At 40.2% G+C, this 24,859-nt stretch overlaps 1 long non-coding RNA gene across 1 annotated transcript; it reads right to left on the minus strand.

The window, feature by feature from the left end:
• Positions 1 to 3,079: 3,079 nt before the first annotated feature.
• Positions 3,080 to 22,541, minus strand: LOC130582880 (uncharacterized). The gene is made up of 6 exons (XR_008966360.1): positions 22,477 to 22,541; positions 20,715 to 20,813; positions 17,477 to 17,616; positions 7,507 to 7,593; positions 7,132 to 7,289; positions 3,080 to 3,204 (listed from the first exon to the last, which is right to left on the minus strand). It is a non-coding gene; the product is annotated as an uncharacterized LOC130582880 (long non-coding RNA).
• Positions 22,542 to 24,859: the final 2,318 nt, after the last annotated feature.

Consider the following 24,859-nt stretch of genomic DNA (forward strand, 5'->3'; position numbering starts at 1 on the left):
GACAAGGTGAATTTACAGGAACCACATTTTATTGTGTAAAACATTGYTGCCACAATGCAGAAAACCACTTCCCTCAGGGGCTCTGTGTGACAGCTCCAGTCATGCATCCCAAAGGTCCCAAAGCCTTTTTGGCTGAGATACCACAGCTAAAATTGTAGCCTTATTTGCCACTCTGTGACTTGCCATTTGATTTCCAAACATGCACAGAAAGCTTTTTTTTGGCATTATCTGTATAAGAAGCAGATCCCAGTACCAAAGTGTCAGACAAAGATTGCCAGACTGTACGTGAAACCAAGCACTCTATAAAAGACAATGCCTTTAGTTTCTCCTTCATGGTGCATTAAAACTGGGAATATTAAACCACACAACCATATTTAATTGTTTTAAAGCCACTATTAATCTAGCAGGTTGTTAAATGAAGAAATATAGCACACCTATTATTTCTAACAAAGCAGAGCAAGATTTATCGTCAAGATTTAACCACAAGACACAGGAAACTGGAGAGAAAAATGTGAGACGTGAAAATTACAGTTGTAAAAGACATTGTGGAAACTAAAAGGGAATGAAAAGAAACAGTATTTGTGMATTTTGTATAATTAGCACATGCCAYAAAATTGTTCCTGTTCTGAGGTGATGAGTTTTAAAATAATGCGTGCCAAATAAAATGCAATTAAAGCCACCCTGAATCTTCAAAAGAAATGATAACCCTCCTCCATGTCTATGTTAATGGTTGGATTTGATGATTCAAARGTCTTCTCCAACCAAAACAATTCTGGCATTCTATGTTCACTTCCTGCTGGCTACACCAGCTCATCCCTATTCCTTTATAACTTAAAAAATGTTTTGGTTTTAGTCACATTCTTAGAGAAGTATTTTGGGGGGTGAGTGCAGAGAAAGAAAGGGAATATTTTTTTGGCGATTGCTTTTCTGTCACTGATCCACACAAAACAAGTTTCCATACGGAGGAGGGAAGTTGCACACTTCAGCACTCCCTTACCTCGCAAATGTAATGAAAATCAATGTGTCTGGCATGATTCCCTAAACCCAGAAAAGGCAAAGGCTGCACCACAGAAATGAAAAAGAAAAGTAAAAATCAGTAATATCCTGCTGAAAATCAGATCCCTAAGCCAGCCAGTGGGAATGACTGATTCAGCTCCAGCTCACAGCTCTTTATTCCAAAGAGTTACCTGATGACCTCAGCAAATACTCCAAATCCATCATGGCAGTAGTTGTTGYCATTTCTCCTTCCTTGATTCTCCTTCCAAAGGTCATTCCATGACACAAGAGCAGACGCAGCAGTGGAGATGGCTGCCAGCAGTCCCTTATCAGCTCTTTGATAGCACCACAGTTGGATCCCAAGAGATAACTGTCCCTGGAAGCTGCTCTGAGGGCACTCTGACCAGGACCAGGGGAGGGTGCAGACTGCATCCAGCCTAACCAGAACTCTGCAAATCAGCTTTTGCTTTATTGTATCAGTGGGTATGAAGAAATGAGACAAATAGTTGAAGCCACTGTCTTTCCATTAAATGTATCTTGGCATTACTGCTGCAACCYRGCAAAGGATGCCAGCACAGAGMAGCCCAGCTCTCTGAGCCCTCCTGRAAACCCAGCCCTGAGCTGWGTACACAGATCCTTCCAATTCCTGGGAAAAGTGAACAGGCAGTCAACAATTACCACTTTGACTTCAATTTGCTGGGATGCTTCCAAATCACTTCCATTTCCAGAAGGAATTAAAACAGGTGCTTTGTCTCTGCAAAGCAGCTTAAGCTCAAGTCCTGATACCACTTGCTGCTCTCACACGGGGTCACGGCCATTAAATATTTAAGCCAAAACAACAGTAAGTTGAGAGGAGAGAGGGGCAGGTTTAACAGATAAACCCTGCCTTTCCGGAGTCCCCTTCTCCGCTCCCTCTCAATGGGGCTCCAGCTGCTTAAAGAACTCAACAGAACCACCAGGCACACCCCCAAAACCTGTTTAAAAAACAGAAGCTTAAATGGAAATGAGAAGTGAGCTTCTGACCTTACCTAGGGTCATCTCACCACGTCATGGCCGGGGTGATTTCCAGGGCAGCGTGTGAGAGCTTTCACTGCAGCAGCTTCAATAGGACTTTGCCCGTGGATTAATGGACGACTTGGGCTTCTCTTTCTTACCAGCCTTTACAATTCAGGAGAACACACACAGCATTTCTTCTGCAGCAGCTGAGTAAAAAGACAAAAGTGAGCTAACCTCCTGACCTGCAAAATAACCTCATGGAGAAATCCATTCAGCAGAGCTGCTTGCTGTTCCTGGGAAAAGGAAAAGATGAGGAAACAATACCGTGGATGCTGCTTCAGAGGGGAAACCACCACAGCAATATTTTTGCTCAACTTCTATGCAACTTTTAAGAAAAGTAGAAGCAGCAGGGACTTCCAATCCTATGCAACAAAGGAGGAGGAAAAGGAGACCTTGTGCAGACAGAACATGCACGTGTTCAGCTTTGGGTGTATAAATATGTGCAGAAATCCCAGTGGAGTTAAAGGAGGTTGCTCTGCAAGCTCTGGTTGCAGTGTGTGACACCACCTTGGTGTTATCCAGGGCCGTGCTATGGCACAGAGGCTGCAATTCCAGAAACCCCTGGGACAGCACGGGATGGCCAAATGCTCTGGTCTGCATTTTAAAAAGGATTGTAACACTACATATGGTTTTATTTTAGGATTTCATTTGCATTCCAGCCTGTTTGCAACAAACTGCAGGACAATACCTGAAATGCACCTCAAGTTAGTGGTGTAGTTACCTGTAGGTAAGCATGCACATGAAAATACATGGGGAAATATGTATAAATATATTTTTCTTCACTGTTTCCTGATTTGTTTCTGTTGGTTACTCAAGATCCTTAGTGTTTATCACCTAAAAGAGAGTGGACAAGCTCATATGCATACCATGTTTTTATAAAGAGGAATGGCTAAAATCCATTGCAAAGGCTAAGCACTGAATTTCAAATTCCTCATTATAATGAGGGTGATCTATGTCCTCTCTTCTCTCTTTTGGGGATATTAAAGTGCACTCTTGCTTTTGTATGATAACTATCTGGACAAATACTTTAAAATACAGTTGTTTATAAATTTATTTCATTTGCATACCTTTATCCAGACTGAATATTCAGTATTAGTGAACTCTGGCTCCAGGAGGTGCTGTACAGCTGTCCCAGCAACACAACACTTCACTCTGAAAATAATTTAAAATGGCAAAGCATCTGATGACTAAGAAAACACTCAGGTTTCCTTWGTCCAATATAGTTTCTAATAGAATACACACTATCAAGATCAGCATAATTAAGGCATTTCAATCTCTCCTCTATCCATTTTATTTCCCAAATGAAACCATGGCACATTATGCAAAATCTATCCAGTAATACCATTTTTCCCTTGAAGCCAAAGCCTTGTACATCACACAAAGGCTTGTGACTTAGCAAAGAACTGCATTTCTAAGAAAAAGAAGAAAAGGAAAAAAGGATTTAGCTTATCAATATTCAGTGTAAAATAAAATAAAAACCCCTGAAAAAATAAAATAAAAATAAATAAAATAAAATAAAATAAATAAAATAAATAAAATAAATAAAATAAAATAAAAATAAAAATAAAATAAAATAAAAACCAGAGAAGTTCCCTGTGAAGGATGAAGCCATCCTTCAGTCTCATAGGACATGGTGTTTCTAACTGCCCTACTAGAAATACAGGCACAGACTTYTCATTTTCTTTAATAAAAAATACTTGTTGAACTTTAGGATCRTAATATGCAACTTGAATATTTAACCTTATTCTTAAAACCTTTTATGAAAAGCYTAAAAAGCAATCACATAGAATACTAAAACGTGACTGAAATCTTGGTACTTTTTGGTCATTCTCAGTAATTTTAGCTTGCTTTGGGCTGTCAGCAGCATGTTCTGGTAACACCACTTTTATCTTCTGCAGTACATTAACTCCTTGTCCTTTGCARGCTTTACTGAATCTTACACCTTAAAGCCAAACACAATAAAAAGTGCAGAACTTTATCTATTTTTCTTTACAACTCCACAGAGGTCTTATTTCTCGTGATTTAAAAAGCAAAACCACTCATCAGCTCAGGTCATTTAAAAGGTTTTTAAGTATTGTCCCACGTTTATAGGAAAGCTTTCCTATGCTGCAGTCTGGCTCTAACTCCTGACTTCAGGAATGGCATGTGAGGATGATTTAAAGTTACCTTTCTCCATCGTCTGTGCCAGCAGTGAGCTGTCCCCTCTGATAAGGGGCAGAGTGGAAAGAAATCAGTAACTCCTTAAAATCAGCCCAGTGGGAGCTGCCAGAGGTCAGGAATCCCAGCCCTGCTGCTACTGGAGCCCTTCATTTACTGTCCAGTGTTATATGTGTCAAGTGATTGAGTGGCTGCTCTGTTCTGCCTAAGTCACCTTTCTATATTTAACACATCAGCGTATAAAACACCACAGTGTGCCTCAAGTATGGGAGGCTCCAYGTAAAATTAAACTCTTAAACCTTAAATCTTCCTGAAAAAGCAGCCCACTCCCCACTGCTGAAGAGAACTGCTTTTCCTCTCTCTGCTCAGAAATTCCAATACGCAAATAATCTGAAAGGCTCCAAGAGAGCCCTGAGGACTGGAAAAAACAGAGAAATCAGCATTGAAAATATCCTGAAATATTCTGGCCTGACAATCACCTTTGTCCAATAAAATATTTGTCCTTTTTTGCCCAAAATATCCTCTAAAACTCAGCCTTTATCTGAGTCATTGGAAGCAAAAGTGAGTCCTGTTGGTTGGCCCAGTCCAGGGCTGATTGCAGGTGATGGGGACTGGGAACTGCCTGGGCTTTGACTTATTCCTTATTCCCATTTTTATTTATGCTATAATATCATTCCCAGCCCTTCATTCTCAATTTTTTTTCATCCCAGCTTCCATCTGTGTTAGCCTGGGCTGGGACTGCCCATCCTGCCTGAGTCAGCAGCACAACATTGACCCACTGCTSTATTCCAGGTTCTTTTCCCAAATATAAACAGATCTAAATGAATCCCACTCTGTCTATTCCAAAGCACTCACATTTTCATACAGTGATATAGAAAAAGGTAAGATCCTTCATATAAACTGGTGTAATTCCTTAGAAAACATGGGATTGCTACCAGGCACCAAGGGGTCAGTACATCAAGGGATTACAGGTTTTAGCCTAAAATACAGATAATATAATAATAAAGGAGATTGTTGCAGCAAAAAGAAACAAAAAGAAGAGTTACCCAGTGAAAAGCAGGGTAGGAGTCTCTTTTGACAGTTAAAAAATACAAAGCCCAAGCTAATGCCTCTGGAAAACTTTCTACTGGTCTGTGAAAATCCTTATCAAAGGACCCTTGGCCTTCTTGGKCTGACTGATAAGCTAAGAAACCTTTCACTTGTTATTTAAAAGAACCTAGTTTTAAAGTAAGTACCTTTGCTGCCAGTTAGGATACAACCCAAGCTTCACTATTTTGCAAGGGGGAAACCTTTTTTCCCATTAAGATGTTCCAATTAACCTCCTTCCATACTGTTGCCAACATGAAAATCTCAAGTTAGTGAATTAAGGTCACTCTCTCACTTCACAGATTTATCTAAGAATCAAGGGAGTGAAGATCTGTCACTATGATCTCAATCCTGAGACACTACACCTTGTACAGGCTACTTAAGATCTTTTGAAAATGGATTAAATTGAAGCTAAATGATGGAAAAAAACATCAGCCTCACAGGGAAAAAAATCCTTCAAAATACATCAAGGAAATACCCAAATTACTTCTTCCATTACATAATTTCATTAAAGCAATGTCATCACAGGCACAGGAATGATTCCTAAGTAAAAAATACAAAGATTTGGTTTTGACTGCACAGGTACACGATGAATAATGATTCTGAATTAAATGCCCAAAGTCCTGAGTGTGACATAGATGAACCAGATTATCCCTAAAACATTTGTCAGAAGTTTTCCTTGGGAATTAAGTCCTGTGCTATGGCAGAACACTTAAGCACGTGAAGAACCCCAAGTATCTATAATCCCATATAAGTGCTCCAACTTTTTTAGCCTCTCTGGTGCTCTGCAGGGGGATTTGTGTGCAAATCATTTGAATTCAAAGTGTAAAAGCAGAAAATGAGACAAATTAATGACTTAACTGTTAACCATTTTTAAAGCTCTTCCTTAAAGATACAATGCTGGATTTGAGATCAAACAAAATAAACAGAATTCAAGGTTTGTGCCAGATCTGGAAGGAGAGAGCTAGACCTGCAATCAACACTGATAAACCCAGCATCCATGAGGTTATCCAGGTGCTTCAGGCCTGAACCACCTGCACTGAAAACAAAAAAGCTCCTCCATCAGCTTTCTAGATGAAAGAAAGCAAAACAAATCCTATTAACAACCCTGTTTTTTTCTTAAGAATTATCCTAGGAGCAAAAATATGGGGAAAACGCCCATCAAAGTCTTACTGATTTTATATCCTGTCCTAGGAATTTTCAATTAATCTTGGGCTCTGAAGTGATCAGCTCATTTTTAATAATGTGTTGGACATTTTGCCAGCTTCTTTTTTGAGTTTTAATACTGTTTAAAATTATTTCATGGAGTTGAACTCAAATTTAGGGTTACAATCTAGCAAGAATGAGCTGGGGAAAAAAAAAAAAAAAAGAGATCTAAGCCTGAGTGTCCAGAAGTGACACATTTTAATATTCTGCTGCCTAAAGTTCTGAGAAAATGTACAGCTACCTTCCCAGGACATTAGTTTTCAACACTTAAGAGCAAAGCTGGCTTGCTCTTTCTGCACTGTATGCAGTACAATATGCTCTTCCCCTTCAAATAGGATGCTCAGGGTATAATCCCAGGGCTGGGTGAAGTCCAAGCTACAAAACAAGATTTACCACAAGAAATTTGGTGCCAAGACTGTGACATCAAAATCCTGAGTTGAAAATATTTTTTTTGTGAAGTAACTAATGGTTGTGACTGAATGAGCCTCGGTAGGGCCTGATTTTTGAAGATTAAACTTTACAGTTTCCCATTTAAATGCACACAGGAAAATATTGGGCTGGTACTACCTTTAAAATCAACATGTAAAAATCAGAGCYTAACTTCATTATCCAGTATTCTCTATTTCTCACCAAATTGAGGGTGTTTCAAGTACATGATTTTAAATGGGGAATTTGGAATTCACCACTCCAGGAGCCACTCCTGCCATGGTGGGAATCATGCTTGGCAGCACTTCTGYGCCTCTTGACTCACACGATGCTTTTGGCTCATTTTCCATCATTTCCTTGAGCTACAGAGGAAAGAAACAAATTGCTAAAGAGCAAAAACAGCTGCAAAAAAGGTCACTCAGCGATGTAAGCCATGAAATCTGTTCTAGGAAGAGGAAACATGCGTGTTCCAGACATATAAAAGCTCCACTACATGCAGCACAAGAGAGAAAATTAACTCATGTTCATCAGAAATTCCTTAAATATCTCAAAGATATTTGAACCAACATTTAAGCATACCTGAAGAAGGTAATAGGTGATGCTTCATCCTCCAAGTCCAGCTGATGCCTCTGTGCAAGGCTCTGTATGAACAGACAAGAGACAACCCTGCAAAATTTGCAAAGACACAAAAAAAAATATAATTAGAAATGCATATAATTTATGTTTCATCCAGTGCGGGCCGTTTGCATGACAGCCCAAATATCACTCCTCATCTGTTAGGTTTTCCAGCTCCTGTTCCTTTTTTAAGAGAACAGTYATTGAAGTTCAGGTGCTCAGGCTGGTGAAGCAAAGCAAATGACATCCAGGTCAAGCTCCACTTCAGAAACACAGGCAGATCATTTCTCTGCACTATTTACAATGGGTTGGAAGTGCAGGTTGGGAAGAACAGAGCATCACCAGCACAGCACCGGGTGACATCTCACATTTATACAGCATCACACAGCTCAAGGCAAGTGGCCCTGAAGGGCTCACAGCGATTCCCAAAAGGATTTAATGCCCACGGAGACTCCAGATAAGGGGAMTTGTGATGCATCCTTGTACCTTGATATCAGAGTTCTGACTGCCAGCAGGGATGAGAGGAACAGGAACAGAGGAGCCAGCGCTGCACAGCCCTTCAGAGGAAAACTGGCCTCTTCCCAACTGAAACCAATGGAGGAAAATCTTTTAAATCTTGCACGTATTCCAGAAGAATMATTTGTTTGAGGAAGTGGCCTTCAAATAAAACATGGACTTACACAAACTGAAACCATCCGGCATTCWGTACAGCACATTTGACTTAACAATGAGGCAACTGCCTCTGGGCWTCTTTGGGGTGCTGGGAATGACATGGATTTGCATTTGCAAAGACCTTTTGTAATCCCTTCACAGGTTTCAGCTCTGTTATCATCCCACCCTGCTCTCCTGGCCATCCCATTGTCACAGAGAGCAGGATGAAGCACCCATACAGGGTGACAGAAAATATTGCTCCTAAACCCTGCAGAGTGCTTTGCCAGCTCATCCTAACAAATCCAGATGTTGAGCCTCGCTATGCACACCAGCTCTCTGTTACTGTTTTAGCTGTGGTTTTCTGTTTGGAACTGGGAAGAGATCCCTCCGAGGAATGCAGCTGAAAAGAAGACTCTGCATTTTAAGTGGATGTTTCTGTTTGGAAAGCAAAGCTTCAGGAAACAAGGCAAAGGCACAGAATGGAGAAACCTTTCTGAGGGCTGCATCGATCAGACTGCAGGAAGGAGCAGCACAGCTGAAAATAGCCCAAACAGAGTCAATAGGAAACCTCTTTGAGCTGTTTGACATTGTGGTCTGCTCCTGGAGCCAGGGAATAAACGCGAGGGCTGGGAATGCATCATCCAAACTCTGACCCCAGCGAGATATAATTACTTGAACAATGCAAATTGGAAAAAGATTTAATCTCAGATAGTTTTGCRTGAGATGGGGATTCATAGTTCATTACATATTTATAATGAGAGGGCTTTGCTTTCTCAAAGGCACAATAATTATCAGCTTCGAGCAGCTTTGCATTGAGAAATGCTGCTATTTAACTCACTTGGCAGCTGCTGCATGCAGTCACATCAAGACATKACATTTATCTGCACCTTTGCTCATCCCTTACCTCACTTAATTCAATCCCTTCCAGGGACAACCTTTTTAGGACAGCATTTCCAGCATGACAGAACTGAAGAAACCTCTCCATTAACTCCTTATGGTTTAATAAATAAATAACCTCTGTATAAAACAAAWAAAGCAATGAATATGCTTTTCTAGAAATGTCAGACCCAGAGGAACAGAAAATACTATCATTATAATAGCCACTGGGCATGAATAATATTGTTTACTAGTAAAAACTGTACAGCAAAAGAAACAAAGCTTGATGTGGCTACCAGTAATGTTTTCTTCAGGAAGGACTGAGTACCCAAATATTATCAGCTGGCACGGGTGGAATTCAAGAGAAAACCTGCAGTGACTTATGCCTTAGGAAAAGTARAATGTTCTGAAGACTCCAGCAACTGAGGTGAAAATTACTTTGAAGATGAGCACTTTCCAAGTGGYTCCCCAGCAGAAAAAAATACAGCAGCAGCAAGAAAGGATATTCAGCACAGAACAAGCAAATCAAGAAGTACAAGACACCTTCATAATTTTGAAAATAAGAAATGAGGTTTCCATGTTAAATCTAGAATTGAAAAATTGCTCTATGCAGCATCCTACATGGAAAGTGATTTGAATTTGCAAGTGGGTGCCTGTTTCAAAAGGACTGAGTTAAATTTCCAGCTTTATATGCAGCTCTTTGCAGGTCTCAGGATCACAGTGATGCCATCAGCATGTGCAGTACGTAAAAGAGCATAAAGCAGAGGGGCAAAAATCTACTGAATTCTGKAGRGAAGGAGGTGCCAGAAGAYTCACMCACAYGGTTCTGGTGCTTTGGGAATCGGTTCTAGGGCACATTCCAGGCTGTTGTGATCCCATATGAGCACTGCCAGTAACACAGCACCATTTCAAACTGCTTAKCARTGTCAGAAAAATGGAAAAGAAMTGGAGATTATGCTTAYRTACCRTGTTGTAACAATACCTTCTCATTTKGAGGGGGAACAAAYAGAAAGAGCATCAGAGAGCAGCAGCTTTCAGCAAGATGAAGAAAGGGACTGCTTTGATTTACAGCTGTAAGACTTATGGCCACATCTGGCAATATGAGGCCAGGGAATTTTATGGAGAAGGAAATGCCACTTGATGCTTTTACAATTAAAGCAGACAATGCAGAGCTAGTTTACACAAAGCAAYTATTTTCTTTGGGAACATTCACCTAAAACCTTGGGCCAAGAACAGGGGGGAGACTACATTCAAAATGACAGTTCTGATTGCTTTGGACCTTCATTTCCTTGCTCTCCATCTTCCTGAATGGCTTACTACAGAGACTAAGGTATGAGTTTTAATTCCCATTGCTCACCTGTATGAAATTATTACAGGAAGAAAAGCAAATATTTTCTYTTAGCAAGGATAATTTTTATCTAAAAATATCCTACACACGCTCAGCAAAGCCAAAACAGCTTCTGCTATTAGTTAAGCATTTTGTTTCAATGATACTCTGAATATACAGCTGGCAGGGACAGCACTTAGCTGCTCTCTGTCCTGGTTACAAGGCAAGGGAAGCCAGACAGACAYGGGTCCTTAAATTCTGGCAGGTTTTGGGAAAATTCCAGATCCACTGAAGCAGTTTGAGCTGCTAGGACAGAATTCATGCTTTTAATTAGGATAATTCACTCTAATAGGCCTCTGAAGGCTTTCCATTTTTGGCAAAATTCTTTTAATGAGGCTCAAGTTGGATCTGTATATCTTACATTGTAAAATATTTTAAATAAACACCCCATACAGAAATCTTGCTGATCCTCAAAAAAAAAAAAAAAAAAAAAAAAAAAGAGTTAAAACAACCAGCTGAAAAAAACCTGTATTAATATAATAAGAAAGGGAACAATTCCAGATGAAGGAGAATTGTTGTCCTAAGAAAGGTTTCTTTTACATCCTGGCAAAGCATCATCCATTTCAGCTGGATGTTCCTACTGRAATGACACAGAGCTGTGCTGAAATGATACAACTGTGGATTTTACTCTGGATKTATTAAGAATAATTGCTCACTCTGAGATCTACACAGAAAATTCATGCCACTGCTCTCACACAGATGAATTCATAAGCTCTAGGAAAGCAAGAAAAGCTGAAACTACAGCAGAGACAGAAAAATGAGAAAGGCAGAGATACTTACTTAGAAGTTAAGACTGAAYACAAAATGAAAAGAAAAAGTCCATAGAAAAATAAAATAAGGAGAGAGGCAGCTGATATTTCCCAAAGTTCTCCCACTGAAATGATATAAAAGGGAATACATTCAAATGTCTGAACAGCCCCTAGGCTGGGATTTCCCTAACTCTGACTTCATTTCCCTTAAACCAAGGCATTAYCTCAACAATTCCACACCAAAACAAAACAGAGATGGCAGAACCAACTGAAGTGCTCCTGTACCATGATGAAGGCTGGAATATGGGATTCTTCTCAGTCTACTTAGGGCAGTGTCAGATACTGCAGGGTTGGACTGGAAATGGCAATAGTGGACTTACCTCACTCTCATGARACTGGAAAAGGTGATATACATTAAATTGTGTCCAGTTGTCACTTAGCCAGTGTAAATGGACCATTTAATGCCACATGGATACCTCACACAGACCCATAGAYAGATCACCCTGATGGCCTCAGCACAGCAAACCCGGTCAGTTGTGCAGAGTTCTGGATTTTTTCCAAATCCACTGACCTTSTCCCCATGCACTGAGCTCAGTTTAAGCACACATGCATTGGTAAATGAGTTCCAAAGGCAGACAGCAGCATCAACACACACTGCACCAGACACTGAGGCAGCTTTGCTGCTCCTGCCTCTTCCCTGACACCAGACACAGCCATTGATTTGCTCTCATTTCTGGTGCCAGCTATGACTTTTTCTCTCAGTTAGTCATTTAAAAGAGAAGTCATCCTTCCCCATGTCTGTCTGTCCCCTCAGTATCAGGTCACAACAAAGGGCAGAAGCAGTAACAGTCCCAACAATTTGTTCTTCTCCCAAGGAGGGCACAAAGCAGAAAATGGRTGTTTTCTGCTGGGGAAGGATGTGAGAGAGCCCAGAGTGGTGCCAATAGCTTTGTAAGGACTGAGGATGGRAAGGGATGAAGACTCAAGTGCTCTCACTGTCCCACAATCACATCAATATTGTGYAACATAACATGGAAAGGGGTTTCTGTGCCCAGGTAACTCATCTCTGTGCCTCTCCTACAAACATCACATACCCTTCCCTAACTCCCATCCCACTGATAACACCAAGTCTAAATTTTGTATCCTTATTAACACAAACTCTGRATTTGCCAAGCTGGCTCACAGAACTGATTTTCCCAGTCCTCTGCCCATGCTGGCTGCTGGTGACATGGAGCAGTACATAGYCCAGACTAAGAAGGTGCCCACCCTTCATCCAAACACCACAAAGTCACCGAGGCATTCCCTAAAGAGGAGTCTGAACTGATCCCCACAGCACAGTGGTGCAGACATGGTCAGTGACCACCCAAAAATCCCACGAGAAAYCCTAACCTCAGCATTTCCTCTCATTCCACAGTGCTGAAGTCAGCTCCTCAACATCCCACAGATGTTTAGTCAGCATCCTTTCAAAGSCCCTTGGACTTTCTCAGGTATGTCTTTGTTCTCATCACCTGTGAAAGGATGAAAGAACCCAAAAGGAAGCATTTGATCACTTTATACCTCATCACCTGTATGCCATTTATTTATCCTTCCCACACTAGGCAGGTAAACTTGAGGTTTATCCTTTCTTTCACTCCTCTTCCTCGATGTTTAAATCCTGCAGCCCAGAAACACAGAACAGCAGCAGCCTCTTTGGTAGGCACTGATTTTTGGATTTTCTAACTCATTTTGTCACTCTTAGACCCCCCTGCTCATGCTCTAGGGCTGAATTTGGACTTCAGCTGCAGCCTGGGTAGGCTGGGCATCAAAGCTMAGCCAGGGACAGAGACAGGAAAATATTATTTCTCTATTAATATGTTAATAACTCTGTCCTGATTGCTGTGAACACCAAATGCTTTCCTTCCCAGGCTGAGAGATGGAAGAGAAATGACACCTCCATTTTTCTGCAYAATAATGCTGTCATCAGCCTTAAATTTGGACTGCCTCTGAAAGGAGTTATTGCTCTGTAAAAATGAAGCACAGTGCTGCTGCTGCTCTCTGTTAATTATCATCAATTGGTTTCTGAAAAAATACCATGCCATAAATATAGCTAAAGTGGTGGTTTTCTGAGGCTTCCCCTCAGAATTCAGAATTTAACCAAGGCCCAAGCAGGAAGGCAGAAGAAGAGTCTGTGGGGAGCCAATCACCAGAGACAGCGCCAAGATCTTCATCAGTTCAAAATTAAACTTCCCAATTTCAAGGAGGGCTTTATGGTACTCTGAGATGTAGAGCTCCTTACCAAAATTCCTTTTCCCAAGAAGCTAAAGTCTGCCTGGTAGTCTTTTTTCATACCACTGCTGGCTTTKAGTAGGTTTAATCCTGCTTCTATGAAGGGAAAAATTCCAAAGGATTTCAAACACAGAAGACAGAGATAAACTGAAAAATGACAATAAACAAGTAATGTGCTGAGCATTTAAAGAAAAAGCAGAGATTACTCATTCTGACTTATTCTGARGCAAGGGATGAAACTTGCTATAGGYTTGTAATGTTGTCYTCCACCTSCATCACCTGAGCCTAGAAACAGTCTTTAGCCTTTATGGACTTAGTTAAAATAACTACATTGATTGATTTTYAAACTGTTTTTCTAATGAATGGATTCATTCTGTTACAATATGTTTCAGTTTTTATGATGATGACATGAAATTCCCTCATTTGCCATTTGGGAAGAATTTAGAGTAGGTAATGAGTTTAAGTACAGTAAAACTACAAATCCATAAATTAGAAGAAAGAGCAAAACAGGCCACAGGGATGCACACAGCAGYCTCCCTGCCCATTTTTGTAAGGAAATTGTATTAAAATTGATAACTGATCACATACTCCATGTGTATGCTGCCTTGTAACAAATTTARGCACATTTTAACAGAAATGCTACAGTCTGCACTGACCTGCTGGGATACAAATCAAACCTATGGCTGCTGGCTAYGGGCCAGGTAAATTCAAACCATGTGACAAGGCCTCTTGTACATTTATTACTTCTCTTTTTTTTAATCCCAGGGTTCTTTAAGGGAAAAATCCTTTGCACATCTCCCACGTACAGCTCGCTTTAATATAAGAAATGTGCTGTGAGCTAAGCTGCTGTAAATCAAGGCAAATTCATTGATTTAATGGAGCAGTGCTATTTAATATTATTTATCTCATTGTTCCTACTATTTGAGAAGAAATTGTTTGGGTTCTTGGTTTGGGTCTGTTCTATGCTCATTTTTACAATAATATAAGAACCCAGTATTTCCAGTTCTGGCAATATGAGTTGCAATGTGGCATTTCTCCAGCATTTTCCACTCTGCCTGTTACAAGGCCATGACTGAACTAAACCCATAGCAGACAGTCAAAGAATTACTGCTAAAATACATTGTGACTTCAGCACAGGCTAAGATTCCGCATGGATGCTTGGAATAAATCACTCTTGGCAGCTCCTGSAGTATTTGGTGCTGTTCCCAACACCTCCATTCTTGGGCTGATGTAATTAGAGGGCACACAACTGGCTAAGCTCCTACAAGTGAGCGCAAATGCTTTATTTAAAGATCAAACTCTAAAAAAAAATCCATCACAAAAACCTTTTACCTTGACCTTCACCTGGACTGACAGGCAACACTSTCAAACTGGAATTTCTATTCCTCATTGCATCTCATTTCTGCTTTGTGTGTACTTACATTCAATAATTTCCCTCATCTATAGGAGGAACATCAAGCAGTCAAATTCCCATGATCCTGTTAGGGTCGGTCAGCTGTCACTTCTTCAGAAGTCTTTCCAAGGAATCAGAGGGCACACAAGGCAGACCCTCCAGGAGAAGATTTCTCTGCAATGAGAAAACTGCTTTGGCTGCTCCAAAGACTCCMCAGAAATCTCAGGAGACCTGGAATAAACTTGGAGGATCCCAAGATTTCTAGGGGCTGCTACTGCGACAGGAGGAATACAGTATGTCAGGAGTTTTATCCCACAAAATGCAAGCCAGAAGTGCCTGACTCATCACAAAACAGGCTTTACCATAGAAAAACCATGAGTAAGTGAGGAGACCTTTTCTGGGAGTCTGCATTTCTTCCCATCCAGCCAGACAGCTGAGCTAGGACTTTCAGACTAATACCCAAWTTAACTTTACCACACAAAGAGAAGACAGTAATTATCTGATTCTTATASTATTATATGCAAGGATGATTATTATTAGATCTTTTAAATCCCAGTCTTCAAACCTTGACTAGCTTCTGGAAGAWTTTTGAGAAGCAGCAACTTTTCATYTYATCCCAGTCAGAGCCATATTCTAATCCCAATCCCAATCTCTACTTTATGCATATAAACACCATTTCTTGAGGCAGCAGCCTGACCATCTCTATGTGATAATTCATCTTCCTTTGTAAAGTTTCTGTTTTTCACCTTTTCCCCACTTCTGCAGTTTTCTTGCAGCTACTTCTAAATCTGGCTTTGATTCTAAAAGGATTTGGCAATGTACATTAAAAAATGCAATTTTATTATTAAAAACACCACAACTCGTACAAGATCTCCTTGTTTCTGAATCTGCATTATGGAAACACAAAAAAAACCCTCATAAGAAATGCCCTAGTTTTAATTTTAATAGTGATTGGCTTCTGATATCTCTTCTCAAAAAAAGGCTTTAATTGATTAGCCACCATTAAAATATCTGCCCTTAAGGTTTCTTCCTAGAAATGACAAAGTTGAAGATGAGTTAAGAAGGTGCTTCAAAACTCCTTTTAAAAATCTTCAACAATTCCTAACACCCATCTTAGCACACTATACATCATCTTCCTTTTGTTCTTAATGTCAAGAAATATATGTTAAAAACACAAAATGAAGTAAAGGTATTCAAGGTCTACCCATAAGGTGTTTTTTAAGAAATGAAAGAACAAAAAGCCAAGTGTCCCAGCAAGAAGGAGATTTCCAGGGTGTCCAGAGTCAGCCTAACACTGATCCTGCTGACTCCAACCACAGAAATATGAGGCTGAGGGGGAATGCTTTGGAAATCCCACCACAACATGCAAATTCTGTGGGAGAACCATATAACGGATGTCTGTCAAAASCAGAATGAAAGAATGCATTCTGCATTTCAAGGCCTGGAGGAAAGAGCTTTTACAGGCTGAAAAGAAAGGAATAGAAAGTAAATTTGGCTAATCAAATTGGAGAGGGGGTGGATTTTTGTTTGTTTGTAACTGGCATGGTTTTTCAATGAAGGAATCTGGAGAATATTAACMGTTATGCCTAAATCTATGCTGAAAGTATTTTTGTCATTTTAGAGCCAAAACCAGCCWCTTGCCAAAACCTGTAAACTGCTTTTTTAAAAAAAGGAAAAGAACAAAAAAAAAAAACCACCTTGGAAATGGACTTTGTAATACTCATGGCAGGCGATCATCAACTCCAATTAGTCCCTGGCAGAGGAATCTGAGCAAGAGTGATAGACTCAGWGCATCCAAAAATGTTTAGTCTAGACTAAACCATGCTGGAATTCTCTGCAGACCAGACCTCAGCCCTCTGGATCCCTGACAGCCATCTATATTGGCCACAAACAATAACACAGSCTGGATCCTGCTCCAGGCTTCCCTCCCACCTCTCCTTATCTAGTCCCAGGGCTCTTCCCTCTCCTAAATCCACAGACACTCCAGTAAAAAGCTGTTGATAGSTGCAAGTATTTGAAACCTGCTTAATGAACATAGGTAATGCTCCCCCTGAGCCCCCAAYCTTCTGTGCAGTGAGCATGTGAGCCAAACCCAAAATAATAAACTCAGRAAAATATGTTCATCTGCCTGACAGCAGCCAAAAGCCACTGCTGCCAAAGAGAAAAGAGTCTGGAGCTGCTCTTTCTAAAATGTTGTCAGCACAATTAATTCTGAAATATGCTCTGAAATTGTGGAACGTGGCCCATCTGTCACAACTCCTCGTGTGTATTTAATGATTAGTGATAGGGATGGAGTATAAACTCAGTGTTTCATCTCCAAACCCAGCTTCCCTGTGCAGAGGATTCAGCCAAGTAATTGAGAATTTCATCCTTTCCCAAGCTCAATCCTAAGTGGCATCTTCAACAGAAAAGAAAGTCACCAACTCCTTTGTCACAGCCCCATCATCACCATCACAAGGAAGTAAGGCTGTAGTATTATTTTTCTTTCTTGCTACTAGAAATTGGCCACTGGATTAGCAGAGATAATCTGGTACCTCTCTGGAATCCATTGCTCCAGCAAAGCAAAAAAAGCAATGATATATCAAGTGTGAATGATCTATCAAGTGTGAATACCTGGTAGCCTCTCTTCACACGTACWGCTTGAATGGCAATTCAGAGCCAGCCTCAAGTTTTCCAGTGCATTTTCTCATGACTCTAACTCCAGTTTAATGATCAGCACATGCTGGAGACATTCAGTGGATTCAGGTCCAGACCTGAAACCCAAGAACAGACACATTAAGATCAATCTATAGACTGAGGTGTCTGAGACTCAGCCTGCCCACCCAGAGACAAGCAGCTACATCCAGCTCTCATTTGCAGTGGTCCAGGACTTAAAATATCTTTCCTTTAAATTCCAAYCAGAGCTCAGTCTGCTAAATAAAGCCAGCCTGGTCTTTTCCACAAAATGGCCAGAACCTTTTTGCAAAAGACATAAGAAATAATACACAAGGTCACACAAGTTYTCAACATGAGCTGTCTCTCAAACCTGAGGCAACTTTGAAAAGACTAACATTAGATCAGGACTGGATGTTGGGAATTTAATCCTTCATGAGGTAAAACTATTTTCATGGGATGCACCAAACCATGAACTTAACCTGAGATAACTTCACAAGATTATACATGAAAGATCTTACATAATTACAAGTATTAATATATAAATAAAACAAGCCCTGAATTCCATTTCAGCACTTTGATGGATGCATTGATTTTGCTTATGGGATGCACTTATCCACTCCCATTAAAAGGTGTCACCAGGTGGGCACAGGAATCCTGGTTAATCAAGGAGCCACATCTAATTACAGTATGACAGCAGCCACCCATCACTATCTCTAGAGAAGCCAGAACAGATGTTTAAAGGGATTCTCCTGGGATTTAAGAGTCCTTGAAGGAAAAAAAAAAAAAAAAGTACATCTTGAAGCAATCAGGCAAAGGATTGTAAATTCTAATTTAAAGATAACCATTGTCAAATTAAGTCTATTAGTAAAACAAACTTTCCTAAGGAAACAATGCTTAGTTTTCTTAGGCTTTACATGCTTATCCACTTGCCCCAGGCCAGGACAGCTTCCATAGGCAGCTGCTGTCATGTTTTTGGGATAAACTCTGCCTTCTTTTTTGTACTRGTGCTGTGCCCTGGTCTCTGCTCACACCTAGCCCCATGCACATGACTCTAATAATGAAATAATTATTAATTATGAAATAATGCAGATTCAGAGAGACCTTTGAAGAGTGCCACATAAAAACTGAAATTAGCATTGCTCAGCATTGTTCCTACATCAGCTTAAAAAGGGGATTAAAAGAGACCTCATGAATCAAAGCCCTCCAAGCTCTCTCCAACAGAACACACTCTGAGCATGGACACAAAATTCAAATGAATTAAGAGCTGGAGCTCATATTCCCCTGAAAAGCCAAACCAAAATGACAAAAAGCCCCTTTGAAGGCTGAAGGAATGAGGGAAACCAGAAARGCTACTCCTGTTATGCTTCCAAGGCTGTCAAAACCAGGAGTTGTTAGGAACCTTGGTCACCAGCAAGTGAATAAATTCTCATGGAATAAATGTAATCCAGAGTCAGTTCCTAAATGATAGCTTAATAAAATATCTGTAACAAATATATGGGATTTGCTGCATCTCTGCAGCAAAATCCAGAGCACAACAAAAGGTGTGGGCAATAGAAGTTTATATTTGAATCTCTGCAAATAACAGTTATCTTTCCATGTGGAACACACAGCTTTAAAAATGGAAGAGGAGAAAACAAAGATGCCATACCTATGGAAAGCTGGGACATGGTCCCTCCAAAAACCAGTGCCACTCTCCAGACTGGGAATAAACATCCCCARATGCAGAAGMCTTAATAATATTTTTAATATAAAAKTATTACTACATTTCCTYTGTGCTACYTAATTTTGTTCTGTGTTTATAGGGTTCCTCAGCAGGGAAGAGGTCAAAGAAAATGATATTTCATTCAGGGAATCGTTTCATTCTCACAGAGTGTTTTACAGAATGGGACAGAAAAAGATGGAAATGGATATTCCCAGAGGACAGTGATGTAAAACTCTTGCACACACTGATGAGGATCTCAAGAACACAACCCTTAGCAGGAAATGTCTGACAGGTCGGTACTTTCTGGGAGAGTTCTTTGCCTTGTAGTTTGGTAGGAGGAAACTCAAATCCAGGAAAAATGAACTGGTTTTATATTTCTGAATACAGTTCCAGAAATTCTGAAATCACTGGAATTAATAATTTTTTTTGTGGTTTAAAAAAAAAACCAAATCTTAATTTATAGCAGTTAAATTCATGTACAGATACTACTAAAAACAAAAAAACTCTTCCATTCAAAAAATAGGAGAAAAAAAAAATAGGGCAGTTCTTAACTGAAAAAAAAAAATCAAATTAATCAAAACTGGAAGAAGTGCTTTTAAAAAACTTTGAGGGTCATGTTGTCATGGTTTTGTCCCTACAAGCTTCTAACATGGGAGGTTTGCCTGTGGTGTGAGTGAATCCTTGCAAGTCAGATTTAGCTGCAAGAAATCCATGGGGTTTAGTTGCTTATCTTAGAATTGTCCAGACTTTAATGGCCTGGAAACACAMAGAGCAGTTTTGCAAGATCAGATTTTTCAAATGAAAATTCCAGTACTGGTTGTGTTTCAAGCTGGCTGGAAATCTCTCCAGCACAGATTCTTTCATACTGGTTTAATAGTTTGARCTTCAGCTGAAATCTGGAATTTTAAAAGGGTATTGCAGAACTGAAAATTCTGCTTGAAAATGAGACAGCCCTTGGATTTGGGTGTGATTTGAGCAGTGACAAAAACATACAAAATTCTACTTCTCAGTATTTTTTCCTGTCATTTCACTTCCTAACTCTGCTTCAGGATTGAAGCATTTATCTTAACACTGTGATGCCATTTCTACCATAAATACTGAAAATATTTCAGACCCCAAGAGCTGTCAACAGAGTAACAATCTTTTAAAGGTGGGTCTGAGAAAAATTGGTAGTTCTCAATGTAAAACCTCTGTAAGTATCCTTAACAGTATTTTTTTCCAATATAACATGAATCCTACTGGGTCAGAAGATATTTGGAAATTATACACTTATACACAAACAGAACCCCAGATAATGTTTTTTTTCCATGATTCATGAAAAAGAGGTCAAAATGAAAAGAGAGAATTTTTGACTTAGACACCTCAAAAATCCAGCAGCAACCAAAGGTGCCCAGCAACAAAAATTCCAAATATTCTCTCTGCTGCAAAAATATGAATTCATAGGYTTTACTGAGCAGGCAAAGTTGCATTTCAACAGCTAAAATTTTACTGTACCTTTGGAAAAAGGGTTTCAGTWGCACAGGGTTACAGCCAGCTCCTTTCATCTCTGACCCAGAAGGCACAACTCCAYAATGGGGCAGCTGCCAGAAAAAGCTACAGAGGCAAGAAATCAATCCATCAAGATTTCAGGAAAACACATTTTATTCACTAAATGGCACTGTTTGCAAGGCTCCTTTCAAATGATGAAGCTCTACTCCAAGGATACAAACAAGTTACGCGTGGACCTAGCAGAAGCATTGGAGGAACTTGCCAAAATGTGTTTGAAAATATGGCTGAGATAATKATTGAGCAAAACCATCTTTAAACCATCTCTGCAGCACAGCACACATTCACTGTCTGCCCTGAGMATAATCCCTCCACCTGCTTCTCATCTCTCAGGGACTCCTGAGTGGGTGACAATATAAAAACTGAGGAGAGAGAAGGCAGGGCTTGTGGTCAGACATCCTGCAATCCCAATAAAAGCCAGCCCTAAAGACATGTTCCTTTGGACAATTTCAGGACCATACTAATCTCTAAAGCATGAGAAGACAGGCTATGCAACAATCACAGAATCCATTTAAAAAATCCATTCCTGCATATGCAAACACCAAAGTGGCAAAAAAGAAACAATAAAAGGCTATTTGAGAGTTAATAGTTTGGAATATCTCAAGTTAATATTTTAGAAGATAAAGTAATTTTTTCCAGACTTTGTTCTACTGACATTTAAACTTCCTATCAGCCAATTTTTAAATGTTTTGCTGGAGACAAAAGTTCAGGCTGTTTGGGAATAAGGGGAAGAAGGAAAACAAGGCTCATGCTCTTATAAAGGAGAGTTAGTGAGATTTTAACTCTTACCTAAGTATTCCATGAGGCTGGATTTTATTGTGTTTAAAATAATATTACCCCATTAGCATCTCTTGTTTGGCAATACAGACTGGAGCTGGGTATGAGACAAAGAGCTAAGGACTGTGAGGGCAGAGTTTTCCACAGGAAATTAGGTATTGCTGCTRAGGCAGTGAAAGGAGTTTGATCCACACCTTCCGTGGTGCCTGGCAGCTGCTGGAAAGCACCCAATATCACCTCTCACTGATGCCTAAATGGGCAGAGAACATTAACAAAACATCCTTGAAAAGCTCCCCAATATGCAGCAAAAAAAAAAAAAAAAAAAAAAAAAAAATGCACAAACTGATACCAATGCACAAGGGTTTCCCTTACAGCAGCTGCCAGGATAAATCCCCCTTTCAGGCAGATGGTCCAAAACCTGAGCCCATTGTCCATGAGAAAGCACAGTTTAACTTGAGTGCACAGTGAAGAAAAAATCCAGAGTGTTCTGCCCAGGGAAATGAATCACCCTCAGCACCTCTGCAGATCCAGTCTATCCCTTCAGCTCTGACCTACATACTGCACACATTGCACTTCAAAACAATCTGCCATTTAAATGGAAACTCCTCAGTTTTGTGCTCTGCCCCTGAGATAACATTGTTKAGTGGTGCTCAGGGACATTTGGGGTCTCCTTTGGGTGTTTCACACCTTGGCATTGTCCTGAACTGGACACTGGAAATACCACCCAGTGTGGAGTTTGCTACACACCAATGGTGTTTCAAAGCATATAGGACAGGTGGTGAGCAATAACAGGGAGAGTTTTTTAAAAAATCACAGAGTCCTGGAATGGTTTGAGTTGGAAGGGATCTAAAAGCTCATCCATGCCATGGGCAGGGACACCATCCACTAGATGAGGTTGTTCCAAGCCCATCCAAAACAATGGTGTCACACCCACCTGCTTTTTTTGAGTTTCCTTCAGAGGGGCTTGCTCAGGGAGAACTTCACCACTGGGTACAGAACCCATMTAAATTGAAACAAATGTTTCAGTTAAGGTAAAGCAAAGCTGATTTAAGAAACTTTTCTTGATGAGAAAGTCAAAAATAATGGGCACAGGACAAGGGGAATTAAGTTAAAAGAAAWRWGTTTTTCATTTCAAAGAGTGTCAGMATGTTGTTATTTAAATTTGTTTTTTTAGTTTTTCACAGTAATACAGAGAAGTTATTTAAAATCCCATGCCTTGAGCACTTTTGAGCAGTAACAGCRAGACACAACATCACACAACAACACAAAGTAAGAGCACGTACAGCCCTGATTCTGCCCTAAGAGAGATACAGGAGATATCTCATGACATGTGCAGAGGATTTTTTTGGGGGTGAGGGGAGTGGGGTGTGTCTCTTATCAATAATGAGACAGTAAACATTACACATTTACATTTCCAACTATCCCCACTGCAATATGAAAYAAATGTGGGAAGAAAGGTGCACTCCTGGGAAATCACTTCTGCCTCCTTTCAAACAGTTAACTGCAAAATCCATAATGCTGAGGCCCATAAAAACTGCACAAAGCAAACAGTAAAACATCATGGCAGTGAATCTGTTCAATGAAGAACAGCTCCAGCCAGTGTGGCTATGATTGCTTGCTTTTTCACTGTGAAAAAGAGGAGCCCATCCACATTCCATAACTCCAGGGGGAACGGGTTCCACATTTTCAGGATTCCCCAGAGCCATAAACAAGTTGCCTTCACCTGAGGCACTCAGGAGGCAAGGAAAGCTCCTGGACTCTCTGGAAAGTTCCTGGACTCTCTGGAAAGCTCCTGGACTCTCTGGAAAGCTCCTGGACTCTCTGGTGTACCAGGAGAGGACAGAATCCAAAAGATGGAGTGTCTGTCCAATGTTTTAATCACTCACCATCTCCCTCTTTGCTATTTAATTCTTACACTGCTGGTTTAGGATTTATTACTGAGTAATTCCTATTGCTTTACCTTTAACTGCTAACAGGCAAAACTTACTGTGCTGTGGAGGATTTTTCCCTTTCCTTCCACATCCCTCTCCTAAAAGCAAAGCCTTAATTGAAGTCCCAACAGTCAGAGCAAGAGCAATGTGTTCCAAAACTGCTTCATTCCCTTTGTTTCACCACTATTAAAAACTGTGTGGCACATTGCATCTGCAGCCCTTTTATTTGCTGTTACCTTCACCCAAATTCTTTGCTGTGCTGTAAGTGTGAGAGCCCAGAGATTTCCTGATGTGGGGAGGGAGAACACATGCTCACCCAGCCCTAGAGCTGACCCATTCCTGAGTGCCTGCAGAATGTTCCAGTGGGATCTGATGTGAAATTGCTGTAGTCACACAAACAGGGATCTAGCAGATAAGGCCTGGAGAGTGTATAACATCCTATGTGCAACATTTTCTATTAAATACCTTAGGATGAAAGTGCAATAAAATGAAAGTTTTATAAAGAGTTGGGATTTTAATAGCTTCAGTTCCTAAGCTGAGTTTTCTGGAGATTTGGCAGGCTTTCCTGGAGTGTACTARGATATCTGAAACCTCTTTTGTTCTCTTTTTCTATTTTTTTAACTTAGCTATTTGCAACCATCAATGAATAGTGGCAAAACATGACATTTGGAATTAACCCTGAAATCCTGGAACTGTCTGTTGACCAAAAAAACCAAAGCAGAACTATTCAGTCTTCAAGCAGAGTATCTTTAATCCTCTTTTAATAACTGGTTTCACTGTGTCAACATATTATATTATATCAMTCCCTCCACAGCTGACAYGCTCCAAGAGCACAAGAGAAAGGGKTTTTACTCCAATGTTTCACTAGAGTTTTATATGTGTTCATTCTACTGGAATTTGCATTAATACTTTCCATTAATTACAAGTTATCTGTTCATTGCAGGAGTACAAATGGTTTGGAGGCCACAGGCCCAGAGCATTGTGATTCATTTAAAAATTATAAAAATCACACAGTGATTTGAAAAAAAGGTCCTTGCCTTTTTTTCAGCCATGGGATGTCTGGATCGACTGCACATTCCAACACTTTGGGAAGGAGATTCTGCCTCATGTAATAGCTAAAGGAATGTTCCAGTGTCATTGCTGGGGAGGATGCAGAGGGATAAATGCATTTAGAAAATGATTTCAAGACCTGATCTGTATATTTTCCCATGAAGTCACCCACCCCCTTGTGTCTTCTGGGTATGTTTTAATCTCCAAACAGCATCTGCCTAAGGTGGAACCCCAAGTATTTCAATGCACAGGTYTAAAGCAAGCTTCAACCCACATGGTTTTAGGTGTGCCCATCACCAAAACACATAAATAATGGGATACAAACTCTGTCCTCAC

Source organism: Malurus melanocephalus, unplaced genomic scaffold, assembly GCF_030028575.1.
Source record: "Malurus melanocephalus ecotype Western Australia unplaced genomic scaffold, MMel_1.1 scaffold_533, whole genome shotgun sequence".
In the NCBI taxonomy this organism is placed as follows: domain Eukaryota; kingdom Metazoa; phylum Chordata; class Aves; order Passeriformes; family Maluridae; genus Malurus; species Malurus melanocephalus.